Source organism: Dermochelys coriacea, chromosome 2 (assembly GCF_009764565.3).
Source record: "Dermochelys coriacea isolate rDerCor1 chromosome 2, rDerCor1.pri.v4, whole genome shotgun sequence".
Classification (NCBI taxonomy): Eukaryota; Metazoa; Chordata; order Testudines; family Dermochelyidae; genus Dermochelys; species Dermochelys coriacea.
Window position 1 is genome coordinate 252199100 of NC_050069.1, and position 16066 is coordinate 252215165.

Sequence of the window (16066 nt, forward strand, 5' to 3'; positions counted from 1 at the left end):
CAAGATGCAACAATTAGATGAAACAATGGAAGGAGGTATCGGTAACAATCAAACTATCATATGAAAACATAGTTTTTACTTTTTTTTCCTCATGGAGTCAGTGTGACTTTGCCTCTCTGAGGGCTGTGAACTCATTGCAGTGTGATTTGCTAACTGCAACTTGTGGGATTATTCGTGGCTATCTGAGGCTATGCTACCATTGAAATAAGATCTTATGAAGGAACTAGGAAAGTATGTTGGACATAGAGCCAGGGAAACTATTCACATGGCATGGTCTGGATGCTTGCCAAAATGAGCAGGGTTAAGTGAGATGATTTAAGTGGGAGATACAAATGTTAGGGTGTGATTGAATATGCAGGTATGCCACTATCTGAGGAGGAAGGTCTGAGGGTAATTGGGAGGTGCATATGGGGCAAATTAGACTACAAGGCTGGAGAAGAGATGTTTGCTGATGTATCAAAAAAGAGTTGTAGTAGGAGAGCTAAATGGAGCACAGAGAGAAGGTGAATATGTGGCAACAGATTGTAGGTGAGGGGCTAAGAAAATGAGATTTCAGGCAGGGAGGATAAACAACCAACCCCCTGGCCCCCAATGACTTAAAATTTGATTTTTTTATTTAAATACTGACTTTAAAATACTATTTGAACTTATATTTGAAATGGATAATCTATGTTAAGGCCTTAATTTATAATAGTTATTAAAATAACAAAATACAAAAAAAATTTAAACAGTGTGATGCTGTAAAATTTTAAAGAAAGTCAAGCTATTGGTGGAAGTCACTGGTTAAGTGCTTGGACCCAGAGTGTGTTGAAGTGCTTTTGGTGGCAGTAGTATTTCTGCGCCTGCAGAAGAGCCTATCTTCTTCATTTCAGTTTATTTGATTAATTCAGCTCAATAATTAGTTCGTTTCAAGTTAAGAAACCAATTGGAAGATGATAAAACAGAAACACTTGTTTTCCTTCCTCCAATCTATGAATAAAGCTAGGTGTGAAAGGATGAGATCTACTGTTCTAAGATTTTGAAGGATATAGTGACCAGAAACAATCAGTTCAATTCACTGTTAGGGATACTTTTTTGATTAATAAATTATTTAGTTTTAAATGCATAACATGTTTGGCTAAGAAAAAGTTAATCAGAATGTTTTATTTAATCCATAAAAACATTTTAAAAATGATGGTTTTGTGCATTTTAAGGAAATTAACTTATGGTTTGAAATGCTGTCAAATAGGCATGTGGTTTTAGAATGTACTAATATTTTGTACAGAATATATCAGCAGCTTGGGAGAGCTATGTACAAAGGGAATGGACTGGTAAGTGGGGTACTACCATGCTCATAAAAAGTTTTTGGGAAAAGAGTATCAATTTTTAAAGAATGAAGGAGAAATAGAGTTGGGGAGAGAATGGATACATTGAGGGAAGAAATGAAACAAAAACGGGGTTTTTATATTAACTTATTTACATTTTGTATGGCTACTAAATAACTTATTTTTGAAAATGAGATGCCTCAGATTCAGGTGGTCTTGAGGTCTGTCAATAGATTGAAGTAAGGCACTGCTACAAGCAAGATTAAATCTTAAGCAATTGTCTAGCTTTGCAGTGGATGACTCCTGAAACCTGTCTTCTGACGGGTTCTGGAGGCCAGGTAGGAACTGTCAAGGGCACTAGTCCAGGGATTGAGCAGTGTTTCCAGCAGCTGGGAGGTAGAGCAAGTATGGACTTCTGCCTGGAATCCTGGCTTTCCGTATGTCTCTGGTGCTGGAAACCATTCCTGGTGAACAATTCTATGCATCTAGCTTCTCAAGTACCTGTTCAGAACCTAGGAACTGACGAGAGAAAATGGGTCAGTCCAATGTATGTCTTCAGGAACCAAAGAGGGAACCTGAAGGGAGGCTGATGGAACAGGTGGAGGTGTTTTCTTGCGGTTACAGGAAGGTCATGGAGCTGGGAGAAATAGGAATCAGCCACTTGGAGAGGGTTGGTCAGCTATTGGGGTGGATGTGGTATGATGAAAAGCTGCATTAATATTCCTCAGTAATCTAAGTAGGGATACTGTGATGGGACCACTGACCTCTTATGAACACGGCTTGTCAGTTGGGTGTGAACCTGCACATGCTCTCTCTGCTCCCCTTGTTGGCTGTTAACATTATCACGTCAGTCTTCCGTGGCCCAGCCCTCTGGCCAAGTCACACATAGTCAATATGCGTAGACAAACTTCTTCTGGGTTAAAAAGTCCAAAAGAGCCTTGTTAATGTCTTTAGTCCTGTCTCTGAGCTCAGTTCTTAGATCCTTCTGGGCTAGCTTTAAGTCCAGGCCTGCTCTGGTATAGAGCAGTGTCCCCAGGGCTTTCTCCTTGGAGACTCTTTGCCTTATTGGTTCTAATTGCCCCAGCTCTCCAGCTAGATCACTCCTTCAAGTCCAGTTCCCTTGTCAGGGTAACAAAGCCCACCAAATGGTGGGCACTCTGCAAGATCTTCAACTTTGTCCCTTAGCCCTTTACATTCCAGCCCAAAACTTGTCCCTTTTTTGGGGCTTTGGGCACTCTGCAATTGCGGGGCACTCTGGTCTGCCCACTACTCTGGGTCCCAACCCAGGGATCCTACGAACAGCAGCCACACGTTGGTCCATTTAATAGTTGCTGCTGCTAACCCTGGTCTGTTTCTCATGTAGCCCCTTCCACTTCAGCCTAACCTCAGGACTGAGGTTCTCAACTCTTCTTCCTCATTGAATGCCAGTGCCACCAGAGCCTATCTTCTGGTTCTCTCTTGAGTTCCAGCAAGGAACACCCTCACTCCTGTAATTCCAGCTAGGAACTGATCTGCTCACCCCTGTAGCTACTTTTTAACTGAGCCTCCTGTGCTCTGATTGGCTGCTTCCCTAGAGGACTGATATTCACGTCTCCTTCTCTGGAGCGGGATGTGGTAGGACCTGTACTATCGATGCTAACCTAGAAGTACATTCAGAGAGTGTCACTAACTCTGACACATTGTACACTACACAGTGCTGTCATGTAGACTAACTTTTGCCATCCATTTTCTCATTGCTGTTTTTCTTACTTAAAGGGAAAGATGCTTTTGTCTTCTATTTAATAGGTGCAGTTTTCTATTCCAGATGGCTAAAGTAGACGTATTCTTCAGTCTGTGTGTGCAGTCTTTCCTTTTCTTACTGTCCCACCAACAGGAATTCTTGTAGTAACATCTGGATATAAGAGTACATATGTGTAAACCACTAAAAGGAAACTTGTATACTAGGAAGATTATTAAGAAGTCAGTATTTTTGGAAAAGTGTTTCCTTTCTTTTTAGTTCTTCAGGCTCTTCTTGAGCTTTAATTTCCTGCATTGCAGTGTAATATGCTGCTGCTTTCTTTGGGGGGAGAGTATGGCTTTTGTTCTAGGCTGCTTTACTCATCCGCGTTTGCTCTCTATTCTAATCTCTCCCTTGTTACCTATTTTTTCTTGATGTCCATTTACCTTCATGATCTGTGTAGTTTGACAGTGTTCAGTATTCAGCTGAGCAGTTGTAGTGATGTCAGTGACTTCCCTTGGCAAATTATTTAAAATGACCCTCACTGAAAACTCTAGTCATTTTGCTCAATACAGCAATTTAAATATTCAAAATGTAAATAGCATATCAATAGGAATAAACTATAGGGAGGGGGAATACAGTATTTATAATCTATATTGCATCTTTCATTTGAGGATTGCTGTTTTACACACATGATTAAGCCCTATAATATATATTTGAAAATAAAGGTTTTATAACTAGACCAGTCAGTTTTGAGTTTCCAGTTAGTGGTGGTCATCTTGCAGACAAGTGATATTTATTTGATACTGGCCATTAATATTCTCCATCTTTTTCCTACTTTTAGCTATGGGTTGGGGTGTGTGTGGCAGGGGTGGGGAGGGAAGGGGCACTTCCTTATAGGAGTAGAAAAAGTCTACAGTAAAGAAACCTTGTGAGCATGTTGTGCCCTGCCCTGGCTCCTGAAAGTCTTGGCATGGCACTTGGGGAGTGAAGAGGTATGTTGATAACTAAAGCTCTGATCCTGCAAAGAACTCCTTGCAGTGGACCCTTATGTTCATGTTGAGTCATACTTATTCCCATGGGACTCTGCCTGGATATAAGGGTCGGCCTCTACAGATCTGTGCAACTTTGAGGCCCATCTGTTGATACTTTATTGTGTTAAGAGACTGAAGTGTCCTCCTTCCTCTCTTTATACCCATTTTAACATTCCATATACCTAGATTATATTGAAATCAAATATTTTAATTTAAAAGAATAAATATTCTAATTGTTGAATTACTATTGGAGTAATTTTTGAATGTTAGTTATATTGGGCTTTTATGAACACTGTCATCATACAAGGGCAGTATTACTTTTTTTGATTTCTATGGGAGCCTTGTTTAAATTTTTCTTGAGGGTGAACATTTTTTTTTATTTTAAATCTTCAAACTTTTGAACTGAACAAAGTGGTTTGAATTTTTTTTTGGTACCTTTAAATTATTGCAAATAAAGGACTAGGGAAAACATTGAGAGAAACAAGATGGGTGAATTAATACCTTTTATTGGACCAACTTCTGTTGATGGAAAAAGACAAGCTTTTGAGCTCCACAGAGCTCTTCTTCAGGTCTTCAGCACAAAACCTTTCCCTTTTCTGGAAAAAGATAGGGCAAATGGGAGCCCAGGCTCTCACTTTCCCACAACTGACCTTCTCATAATAATTACATTCACAGACTCCCTTCATTGGAGGACTGTTCAAGAAGTTGCTACATATGTAACTCCACTGAACACCTGAGGGACAATTGCCCTAAGCAAAGGGAATGTAAGCCTACACCCTGTGCAATCCAGGGTAATGTGGCTGTCATAAACACAGAAGTCCCCCCTCATCCTCTCCTGAGATGTCTGGAGAGATCCTGATGAATTTTGATCCATAGAAGGGTTGATATGGAATTTTATTAAAAATTACCAAGGTGAATGACAAGGAATGCTAAGGTTGGAGAGATGCTGTAGCCTACCTTTCTCTGGTCTGAGAAGGCATGGTAAAGAAATCTGACATGCTTGCTAAGGAAAATGTTAAACTACTGGCACTTGGAATATTTAAAACCATTGTGCCTTGGTTAAAGTTCCCTTGTAGTTGGAAGATCTAAAAGGCATCTTAAAAGTTGATGTGTTGGATTTCATTCCAGCAGGACTGCTAGTGCGTAATGATATATTGACTATGTCCAAAGCAGTTAATATATTAACTTGCAGCAAAAAGGACTATTACTTTGTGGTCCCAGAAGGGAATTGTGAAGAAAGAGGAACAGCTGAAGGGGGAACGGTCACGCCCAGCCCTGGTTTAGTGGAGGAAGGTAGTGGGCCTCCAGGAATTAAGAAGAGAGGAGCCAATCCCAGTGGTTGGGGCAGCCATCAGAACTAGCAGCAGGCAAGCATTTGCAATGGAATAAAGAGCAGACACAACCCTAGAAAGCATAAGGGGATGCATTCTCAGGGAAATCCTGGTTAGGGGAAACGGAAAATTTTGGGTGTTTTTTTTTTTTTGTTTTGTTTTGTTTTCTTTTTAGGAGGAAAGATTGTACAGGGACGTTCCTATATGAGAAAAATACAAGTTCTGGGAAACCTTACAAGCAGTTGATTGTGCCTGCTAAATATTGTGGGGAGTTAATACTTCTAGCCCATGACTGTCCTTGTGATGGTCGCTTGGGGTCACAGAGGACATACAAGCAATTAAAAAGGAATTTTTATTGACCAAATATACAGAATGAGGTGAAGGAATAGTGCAGGTCTTGTGACTTATGCCAGAAGAAGAAAAAGCCTGTAGGACCGTGAAAAGCTGCTCTGCATCCCTGCCTGTAATAAGACATTTTTTAGCGTAGCAGTGGACAGTCTTGGCCCAATGCCCTTTTCTACCCAAAGGGGGGAAAAATATGTTTTGGCGATAGTGGACTATGCCACTATATACTCAGAGGCCGTGGCTTTATCTAATATAGTGGCTGACACAGGGGCCAAAGCTTTCTTCGCTATTTTCTGCCAAATGGGTTTTCCTAAGGAGATTTTAATCAGATCATGGATCACATTTTATGTCCCAGCTGTTCAGTGAATTATGGAGGATGTGTGGTGTGAAACCGCTGAGGGCTACCCCCTATCACCTATAGGAAAATGCTTTGGTGGAAAGGTTCAATGGGATACTAAAATCTTTGCTCACAATGTATGCAAACAGAGCAAATGACTGGGGTGGAATGTCATCCTATCTGTTTCCTTATGGGGAGGTTCCCCAAGAATTCACAGGATTTGCCCCATTAGATATATATGGGAGAAAGGTGAGGAAGTCCCTAGATCTCATCAGGGATTTCTGGGAGGGGAGTAATGAACTGGAAGGGAAACCAGTGATTGAATATGTAAAAAAAGTTCAGAAAAGAGTTAAGGGACATGATGGAAATGGTTTAAACGAACTTCACTAATAGCGAGCCCACACAGAAGACAAGGTATGATCAAAATGGTTGTAAATGCTCCTTTGAAGTGGGGGAGTTGGTGCTGGTACCGCTCCCTGTAGAAAGGCGTAAAATGCAAAACTCATGGGAGGAAGTTTGAGGTTGTGGAAGGAGAATATGAGGTTACATACCGGCAAGATTGCCCTACAGGGTGGATTTAATTTAAATCAAATTGATTTAAATCACTAGTCAGACTCAATTTAATCATGGATTTCTACATAAAAGTGCATTCTTGTTGGTTGTTATACCCTTAACACACATTCTTCACAACTCAGAGATAGATGTAGGTTTCATTTTTAGAAGGTACACACTATACATTTTTAAAGTGATTTATTTTGAAAACTTTTCAGATTAGTTTTACAGCTATATCAGCAAATGAATGATTGGTTATTTCATTTACTAAAGGTAATTGAAGCAGATAGTTCACTTCCCAATGACTTCATAAATATCTCCAATTAAAGAGGTTAATCATTAATATTTGGAGGATTTTCTTGCCATGCCATGTATTAGGAGGAGAACATTAGCAGACAGACAGACATTTAAATTGTTTTATTTAACTAAAACAACAAGGTTATGTATTTTGGATTTTTTTTCTTCAACAGCAAACATATAATATTTTAACAAAACAAGCATATGAATTTTTGAATTTAGTTACATGTTCACATTTTTTTAAAATCAGGTTTGTTTTTGTTAAAATTGTTTTTAACTAAAATAGTTAAATGAAATATTAAAAAAAAAACCCACCTAAAATTGACTGTGTCAGCCAGGTCAACAAGAGAAACTTGAAATATTGGCTTCTGCAGCTAACTCAGTCGTCTTCACCTTCATTTTCCTGTTTGTTCATAATCTGGAAAAGAAAAACAAGATTTCCTGCTTTCTTACAGAAATACAGAATATGCGGATAAATAAAATCTGACAGTTCCTGGGCTTCAGCTATTGTATTGTTCTGCCCCCCCCCCCCCAAAAAAAAGACTGAAGCCTTGTCTACACTACTGGGGCAAGTTGACCTAAGTCATGCAATTCCAGCTATATGTTTACACCGCACTGTGTCGACTGGAGACGCTTTCCTGTCGACTATCTTACTCTTCTTGTTCCGGTGGAGTGCTGGAGTCAATGGGAGAGCGATCTGCGGTCAATTTAGTGGGTCTTCACTAGACCCGCTAAATCGACCCCTGGTGCATCATCGCTGCAGCATCAATCCCCAGTGAGTGTAGACATGCCCTGAGATTTTATGTTGACTATAGAAAATTTAATGCTGACACAGTTCCTGATGCCTATCCTATGCCCAGAATTGATGATACGTTGGGTACTTCGGGCAAAAGAAAATATCTAAGAGTGATTGATTTAGTTAAAAATTATTGGCAGATTCCTTTAAACAGTGATGCATAGAATAAATCCACTTTTAGTACTGATCTGAGCCTTTGAGTTTAAAATGTTACATTTTGGATTAATTGATGGAGAAGTCACTTTTCAGAGCCTTGTCAACCACGTGTTAAGTAGATTACAAGGCTTTGCATGAGTTTAAATTGATGATATGGCAGTATTTAGTGACTCTTGGTCAGATTACAAGGAACACTTGGGTATTTATATTATAAAAACTCAAAGATGCAGTTCTTACTGTAAAGGCATCAGAATGTAAAATAGGAGCAGACAAAGTTCCTTATTTGGGACTTTTAGTAGGGAGAGCACGTCTTGCCCAATTCCGTAAAAGTAGAAGTTGTTGTTAATTGGGCCACACCCTAGATGTAGAAGCAGGTCCAGTCTTTCATAGGTGGGTGGTTAAATATTACTGCCAATTTTGTGCATGGGTTCAGGTACACTGTGTCTGCTGTCACAAACTTGTGCATAAAGAAACAGCCAAACAGAATTGGGTGGACAAAGGCTTGTCAAGAGGGTTTTGATAAGGTAAAGAAAATCTTTTCTTGCCAGTCCAGATTTTGACAAAATGTTTGCACTATGTACTGATGTTTGACATTGATTTAAGTGTGGTATTAATGCAGTCATGCGAAAATAACAAAAAGCATCTCATTGCTTTCTTAAGTAAAAAACTTAACACCCACCAAACAGAATTACTGTGTCACAGAAAATGTGTGTTATGCCATTTTATGGGCAATCAACCAGTTAAGACCCTGTCCATTTACCAGAAAAAATCAGGGTTCTAATTGACCAGTCTCCATTAGTTTGATTACACAGAATCAGAGGCTCCAATTCCAAACTGCTGTGATGGAGCATGATGGTCCAAGACTATGACATGGAAATTGTGCATGTTGAGGGGAAGGAAAATATAGTAGCAGATGACCTGTCCAGAATAGAGGGTTCTGATTCAATGCCTATGGATCAGCCAGTGCCTGTAGGAGGTGAAGTATGACCCTAAGAGCCCCTCAGTGCCAACTGGAATTGAGGGACTCTTAGGGTCACAAAATCAGTTCTTATGGATCAGTGTTCTAACAGACAAATAACAAGATAGGGGTATTAGTTGGTGTCTGCTACAGACCACCAAATCACATGAGAACAGTATGACTTACTCCTTAAGAACCTGTCTGTAGTGTGTGTGTGTGTGTGTGTGTGTGCGCGCGCGTGCGTGTGCTTGCGTGCATATGTGCCTATAAGCTGCATTATCCTTGGGGACTTTATTTTGGGTGACACGCTGGCAGTTTCATGCTGCCAGTACTAAAATGTTCTTGGAAATACTAAAAATCATAGATAATTTCCTACCTCAGAGTTGCATCCGACATGGGGAATTCTGTGTTAGACCTCATCTTGACAGATAAAGAGAAACTGATCACAGAACTAAAAATTATTAGTTGTATAGGTGCTAGTGATCATGACTTGATGATTTTGTTTGCACATAATGTCCAACCCAAATGTAAAGTCCAAATCAAATCTGATGCTTTAAAATGGCCAAATTTCATAACGAAGAAAACAAATGATACAAATTAGCTTAGAGAGAACTTAAATAGAGAATGTGAATGATAGTTGGGAACTGTTTAAGAACATTTTATGAGATTCTTGAAAAGCCACAATAGAGAGAGAATACTACATTGATTCTAAAACAGGCCTATTTTAGAGGGCAAATGAAATCTGTCATTAAAAAAAAATGGAAAAGGGGAAATAAATAGCAATGAATATAAATCAAGGCTAGGAATTGTAGAAAATTGGTAATGGAAGCAAAAGGAAACATAAGAAATCTATGGTCAGCAGAGTTAAGGACAATGAGGAGGACTTTTTAAGTGTACTAGAATCAAAAGAAATTCTAACACCTGGTATTGGTCCATTACTAGTTGGAAATGGTAGAACTATCAATAATAATGCAGAAAAGGCAGAAGAGTTTAAATATTTGTTTTATTTGTGAAAACACCATATTTATCCATATCATGATGATGATGACATAGTTTTATTCCAACAGTATCTGAGGAGGATGTTAAGCAGTATCTGCTAAAGTTGGACATTTTAATATCAGGAGGTCTGGATAACTTGCCTCCAAGAGTTTTAAAATCACTGGCCAAAGAGCTGTCTGGACTGTTAATGTTGATTTTTTTTTTAAAGTCTTTGGAGCACTGGGGAAGTTCCAGAGGACTGGAAGAAAGTTAATGTTGTACCTGTAGTGAAAAAGGGATAATTGGGTAATTACATACTCAGCGTTGTTCCAGGGCAAAATCTTCCTTTAGGGCCCCCTGTGGGAATAAAATAATTTAGACCCTTTCTGCAGGGCCTGATTCTCATGGTCACAGTTTCATGTCAGTTCTTGGATTGGGTGTAAGTGACTCTTCTCCCAGATTGGCGCTGTCTCTTTATACAGTTGGCAGTTGTTTATTTGCCAGGCCTCTTGAACCAGGTCAGACCAGTATATGCTGTTTCCCTCAAGAGGTGAAACTTTCTCAAACTTGATACTTGCATTAGGGATTTGCATTAACTAGTCCCCTGTCTAGCAGACAAAGGTATAACAAGGTCCAATGGCTGGAAGTTGAAGCTAGACAGATTCAGACTAAAAATAAGTAGTATATTAACAATGAGGGTTAACCTTTTGAACAGCCTTCCAAGGTTCGTAGTGGAGTCTTTGTTTCTGGCAATATTGAAATCAAGATTGGATAGTTTTTCCCTAAAGAAGAAGGTCTAATTCAAACAGGAATTAATTCAGGGAAGTCCTATGGCCTGTGTTGGGCAGTAGGTCAGACTAGATGATCAGTGGTTCCTTCTGGCCTTAAAATCTATGAGTACATCTGAGGATCCCATTAGTCCTCTTTGTCACAACATTGCACTGGGAGCTTATCTTCAGTTGTTCATCCACTATAACCCCTACATTCATTTCATAGTCACTGGTTTCCAGAAAAATGCAACCTTAATGCTCTTTTAACATAGTTTTTTGGATGCAATAGAGATCTAAAATATCTTTTAAACTTGAGATAAAACAACTTGTGTAATGCATAGAAATATATGAAAGTGGTGAACTTCAAATTTTAACTGAAATTCACATCCTGGACCAAAGTGTTCTGATATTTAAAAAGTTAAGGTCTTAAGAGTTAGCAATAGCTATTGTACATGTGGAATAAAGTTCAGGTACTTACGTCTGTGGACTGGGGTAAGGGGGCTCAGGCTGGGACCGCAGCTGGGGGTGGGTCTGGGGCCAGGAGTGGGGTTGGGGGCGGGGCAGAGCCACAGCTGGGCCTGTGGACGGGTGCGGCTCCGCTTCCAGCCCCGTCCCTAAGGTTGGGGATGGGGATGGGGCTGGGGCGGTGGGGGCTGGGAGGCATTCCCTTTCTGCCCCGCCATGTGGGCTGACCCAGGCTTGTTGGCCCCCCCCACCCCTCAACATTCCTCCAGTTTGGGAACTTCTGATCTAGGCAAGTTCATTGATGCTTTCTTGTTTTCTATGTGAACTATGCAGAACATCATATGTGGACTAGCCTAAAGCAAGTCAGGGAAATATTTAAAAAAAACTGTTCTACAAAGTTATTAATATTAAGTTGGTTTACCTGATGCACTGTCATTAATTACACAGTGCAAAATATTTCCAGTTATTGAACATGTTGAGGCTGACCCTAACGGGATAATTCTGAAAGTCGTGCTTAAATGCCCATTGTTCAGCGGGCACACTGAGAGAAGGGTTCTGGGCCATAGTCACTTATCTGTATGTTGCTTCTGATATCAAAACTGCAGCTGCTAGCCTTTGGATGCACAAAAAATTCCCTTGGAAATTGGTTGCAGGATGTCAGCTGCCCACAACCACATCCTTACAGGAAGGCCCAGAGCTATCTGGTATAGCTCCAGAGGTGGGTATGCCTGGCTCTGGAGGAAAGGTGGGGGACAGGACATCTAGGAAATGTGCTAATTTAATGTATCTCCAAATAGCCTAGGCAGGAGCATGAAAACACTTCCTGCTCCAGTCTCTAACTCAAGCCCTAGGGGAGGATGAGTGGTATCTCTGTCTGCCCTCCCTTTGTCGGTGAGTTTTCTCCACAGCTGCACCTGTGAATTGCTTGAAGGAATTGCTTGAAGGAGCAAGTCAAGTCCTCAGTCTCCATAGTATGCCACTTCTGTCAGGAAGTAGCCTCAAGAGCTTGCACAAAATTCAGCAGTCTGGCTTGCAGAAGTTTATGCAAACATTTTTCTTTGGTCTGTCTGTGAGTTTGCATCATTGCCTCCAAGTTATTTGCATTTTTGCATTCAGAATTCCAACTGAAGCTTAGTTGTAATCTGTTTCACCTGATTTTGTGGTATAGCTGTGCAAAACCATGCACTCATTTCATAGCTTCAATCCCAAATTTAATTCTGAGTTTTCAGTTCTCTGGCCAAATGTAGTCTTAGTTTCACTTCACTAGGCTTGGAAGGATTAGATTTTTCTTGGTAAATGTCAGTAAAAGTCAGTTTCATCACACATACTCAAACCAATGATAAAATATTTCCATTGATGATGATTGAGATTTACAAATAGGCAAAGTAAGAGAAATGCTGCTTGAGAAGTTTAGTTTCATTTAGTGATTTTTTTTTTTCTTGATATGTATTGGTGTTGACAATTTGTGTTTTAAAGGTTATAAAGCTTTACATTTTTGAATCTCAACATTTGCTGTAATTAAATAATTGTCTGACACCCAATAATTTCCTGCAACTAAAAATAGAAAAAAAAAGCTAAAAAATCATTATTATCCATAGAAATTATAAAAACTCTAAATTTTGCTAAGCCTACACATAAATCCCAGAACAGTTCTATTTGTTAAAAACACTTTGCACAGGATGAGAGGAGCTAAACCACTTGCAGTACGCCGAAAATCCAGTTTGCAGGGTGCTGATTTGGTCATTGATCTGACTGGTCATCAGAGTTCAAACATAGCCAGAATAATCCAACAGGTAACAGCATAGCTAACTGGAACCGATCTTAAAGCAGAAGTCATAACTTAACCTTTTTATTAACCAGATAAACTACACTTCAGTTGCCAGTGGCCCTGAACAATCACAATTTAGTGTTTTGCTTGTGGAGAGAGGGAAAAGACCAAAAGAGCTGAATCTGCACTGCATAAAATACCTCCTGTTGTATCTTCGAGAGAGAACTCGGGTGTATCAAAAGTGTAACATGAATCAAATTTACTTCTGTTGCTGCGTTCTTTCTGCAACAGTTTTCAAATGTGTCAACTTTCATTTTTGAAATTAGTGAAGTTACGAACTTCTGGCTTTTTGGTCAGAAACCTGACTTAGAGCAAGCATTATGAATTGTTTTATTAACTGATGTAGATTGATTAATGGTTAACTGGTGAATATAGGATAGTTCCTGAAGCAAGAGATGGATCACAAAGGAGTATTATTAAACAATTACAATCCATACTTGATGGGGACCCAATTCTGAAAGAAATTTTTCCTGAACCTCCTCTCCTGACCTTCAAACAACCCCCCAACCTCACCAAATTTATCAGAAGCAAGCTCCCCACAGATTAGGACACACCAACTCAAAGCAGCACCAAACCCTGCAAGATGCAAAACCTGAAGATGTATGTCTACTACCACAATGATCAACACCCCCCACAATACACCTTTCAAGATCCATGGGTCCTACATGTGCCTATCACCACATGTGTACCTAATCCAGTGCATTAAATGTCTAAATAGCACTATGTGGGTGAAACCAGACAATCACTATGCTCTCAAATGAAATCACGGAAAAATGATAAATGACAAAACCACCACATCACCATGGTGAACGCTTTTCACAAAAAGAAAAGGAGTACTTGTGGCACCTTAGAGACTAACAAATTTATTTGAGCATAAGCTTTCGTGAGCTACACCTCACTTCAACGGATACATTACTTGCATTACATTAATGCATCCGATGAAGTGAGCTGTAGCTCACGAAAGCTTATGCTCAAATTTTAGTCTCTAAGGTGCCACAAGTACTCCTTTTCTTTTTGCGAATACAGACTAACATGGCTGCTACTCTAAAACTTTTTCACAAAGTGATCGTTCTATATCAGTCCTCATCCTTAAAGGAAACCTGCACAACACTTTCAAAAGATGAGTCTGAGAACTTAAATTCATAACTTTGCTAGACCCTAAAAATAATGAACTCAGTAGAGTCACAGGACTTATGGCTTATTACAACAATCTATAACTCACTAATAATGCCCCCTCAGTTGCTTCTTCCCCTCTCCTTCCTTTTCTCCGTGTGAGAGGAGTGGAGGAGTGTTAATGGGCCACTTCACCTTGAATGGTCCCTTGAAATATATGTTTAGCATAAGTAGCTGCCGATCTGTTCCACCTTGTATTCAGCTGTGACACTCTGGGTACATCTATACTGCAATTAGACATCTGCAGCTGGCCCATGCCAGCTGACTTGGGCTCACGGGGCTCTGGCTAAGGAGCTGTTTAATTGTGGTGTAGACACTTGGGCTGGAATGTGGGCTATACGACCCTCCTACTTTTCAGGGTCCTAGAGCCTGGGTTCCAGCCCAAGCCAAAATGTCTACATGGCAATTAAACACCCCCTTAGCCCAAGCAGAATGAGAGGGAAACTTTCAAACTTACACAGAGCTGGCATGTTCAGCTGTAGGTTTTTAATTGCAGTGGAGACGTACCGTACCCTCTGAGTAAATTTCCCATACCTGAGAAGAGCTCTGTGTAAGCTTGAAAGTTTCTCTCTCATTCTCTCTCTGACAGAAGTTGGCCCAATAAAAGATATTACCTCACCCACCATATCTCTTGAATATCCTAGGACCGACACATCTACTACATTACTGAATACAATGAGAGGTCTACAGTTACAGGCACCTAGATCCCACAGTGGTGAACCTGGTATAAATTCCTAGTAACCCATTTCTCCTATGAAGGGTCTGTAACTACACATAGGATGAGTTTCTCTCTCTGTTACATTTTTATTAATATTTCCTGTCATGATTTTATTATTTGTTTGTGCATCCTTTCTGATAAAGCAGTATCCTCCTTCCCTTCTGAACTGGATTAGGTCAGATAATTTAAATTTCATCCCAACATGATTTCTGTGCCCTTTTTTGTTCTCTCATCTCTAATAGCCTTTTTCATTCTAGATTCAAGCTGATAGTACTCTTAAAGGCAGCAAGTGTTAAACTATCTGGAGAAGCAGTTTAGCATTTGTCTGTCTTTGTAGGACAGACTTGTTTCACAAACCTCAGTTGGTGACTAATGCAGTTTAAAGCTCAGCTCTAAGCAAGACAGATTTCTTGTGCTAATATTACATTTCATAGACGCAGGTAGATCCATTTCAAAAACTATTTTATGGGTTAAGGAGCAAAGTGGGCTTTATATGAGTCAATTTACACTTAATAGCATATTTCTTTCAATATTCATTTGGATAACTGTACTGTGTCTGCTATGATTTAGCTAGGTATTTATTAATACATATTCACAAAAATAAATAGTAACAACCCCGGAATGTCTTAAGGGATAGTGTGCCTTGAAGTTTGTGGATCTTCAAACTCACTTTCATGTTTTTAATATACATTGCCAGTTGATTTAAGGAGTTATTATAATATGTCAGTACATACGAAGAACAGTATTGCACTAACTGACAAAGTACATTAAGCAGTTAAGTTTAAATATCATTTTACGTTTTTATTTTCACAGGCAACAGATACAAAGAACACAATAAGTAACATTTATAGAATGTTGGAGTAATATATTTTATTAGCAAAAGTGTTCTTTAATATTAATGCTCTACAAATAATGCTTAACTTTCAAAATTGACTTCCATTTTTGGAACAGCGGCAGGAACTCAGATTTTGTTTGTCCAGTTCTGGGTTAATTTGATTGCTCATGAAGATGATGAGGATAACCAACGAGTAGGATCAAGCTTTGTGTGCAGAGATCTCATATAAGTTCTGCCAGTGAAATTTAATCTGGATTTATAGCATTCTGCTAAATTGATCATGGTCCTTTCTGGTGCATGGGACCAGTGATCCTGATCAACTTTTTCAGATTTGCTGGAGGCTTTGTGATGCTGACTGATACCTGCTGAGGAGTAAAAAGACCTCAGACTTCTTCACCTGCAACAGTTTCATGCGTTAAAGTTGGATTTTTGGAAATGAGTTGATGCACTAACGCTTTAAACATTTGGCCCT

At 39.6% G+C, this 16066-nt stretch overlaps 1 protein-coding gene across 2 annotated transcripts in view; it reads left to right on the forward strand.

The window, feature by feature from the left end:
- Positions 1-16066, forward strand: part of LMBR1 (limb development membrane protein 1) — a 151722-nt gene that overhangs the window by 15689 nt on the left and 119967 nt on the right. The gene's annotated exons all lie outside the window — the stretch shown is intronic.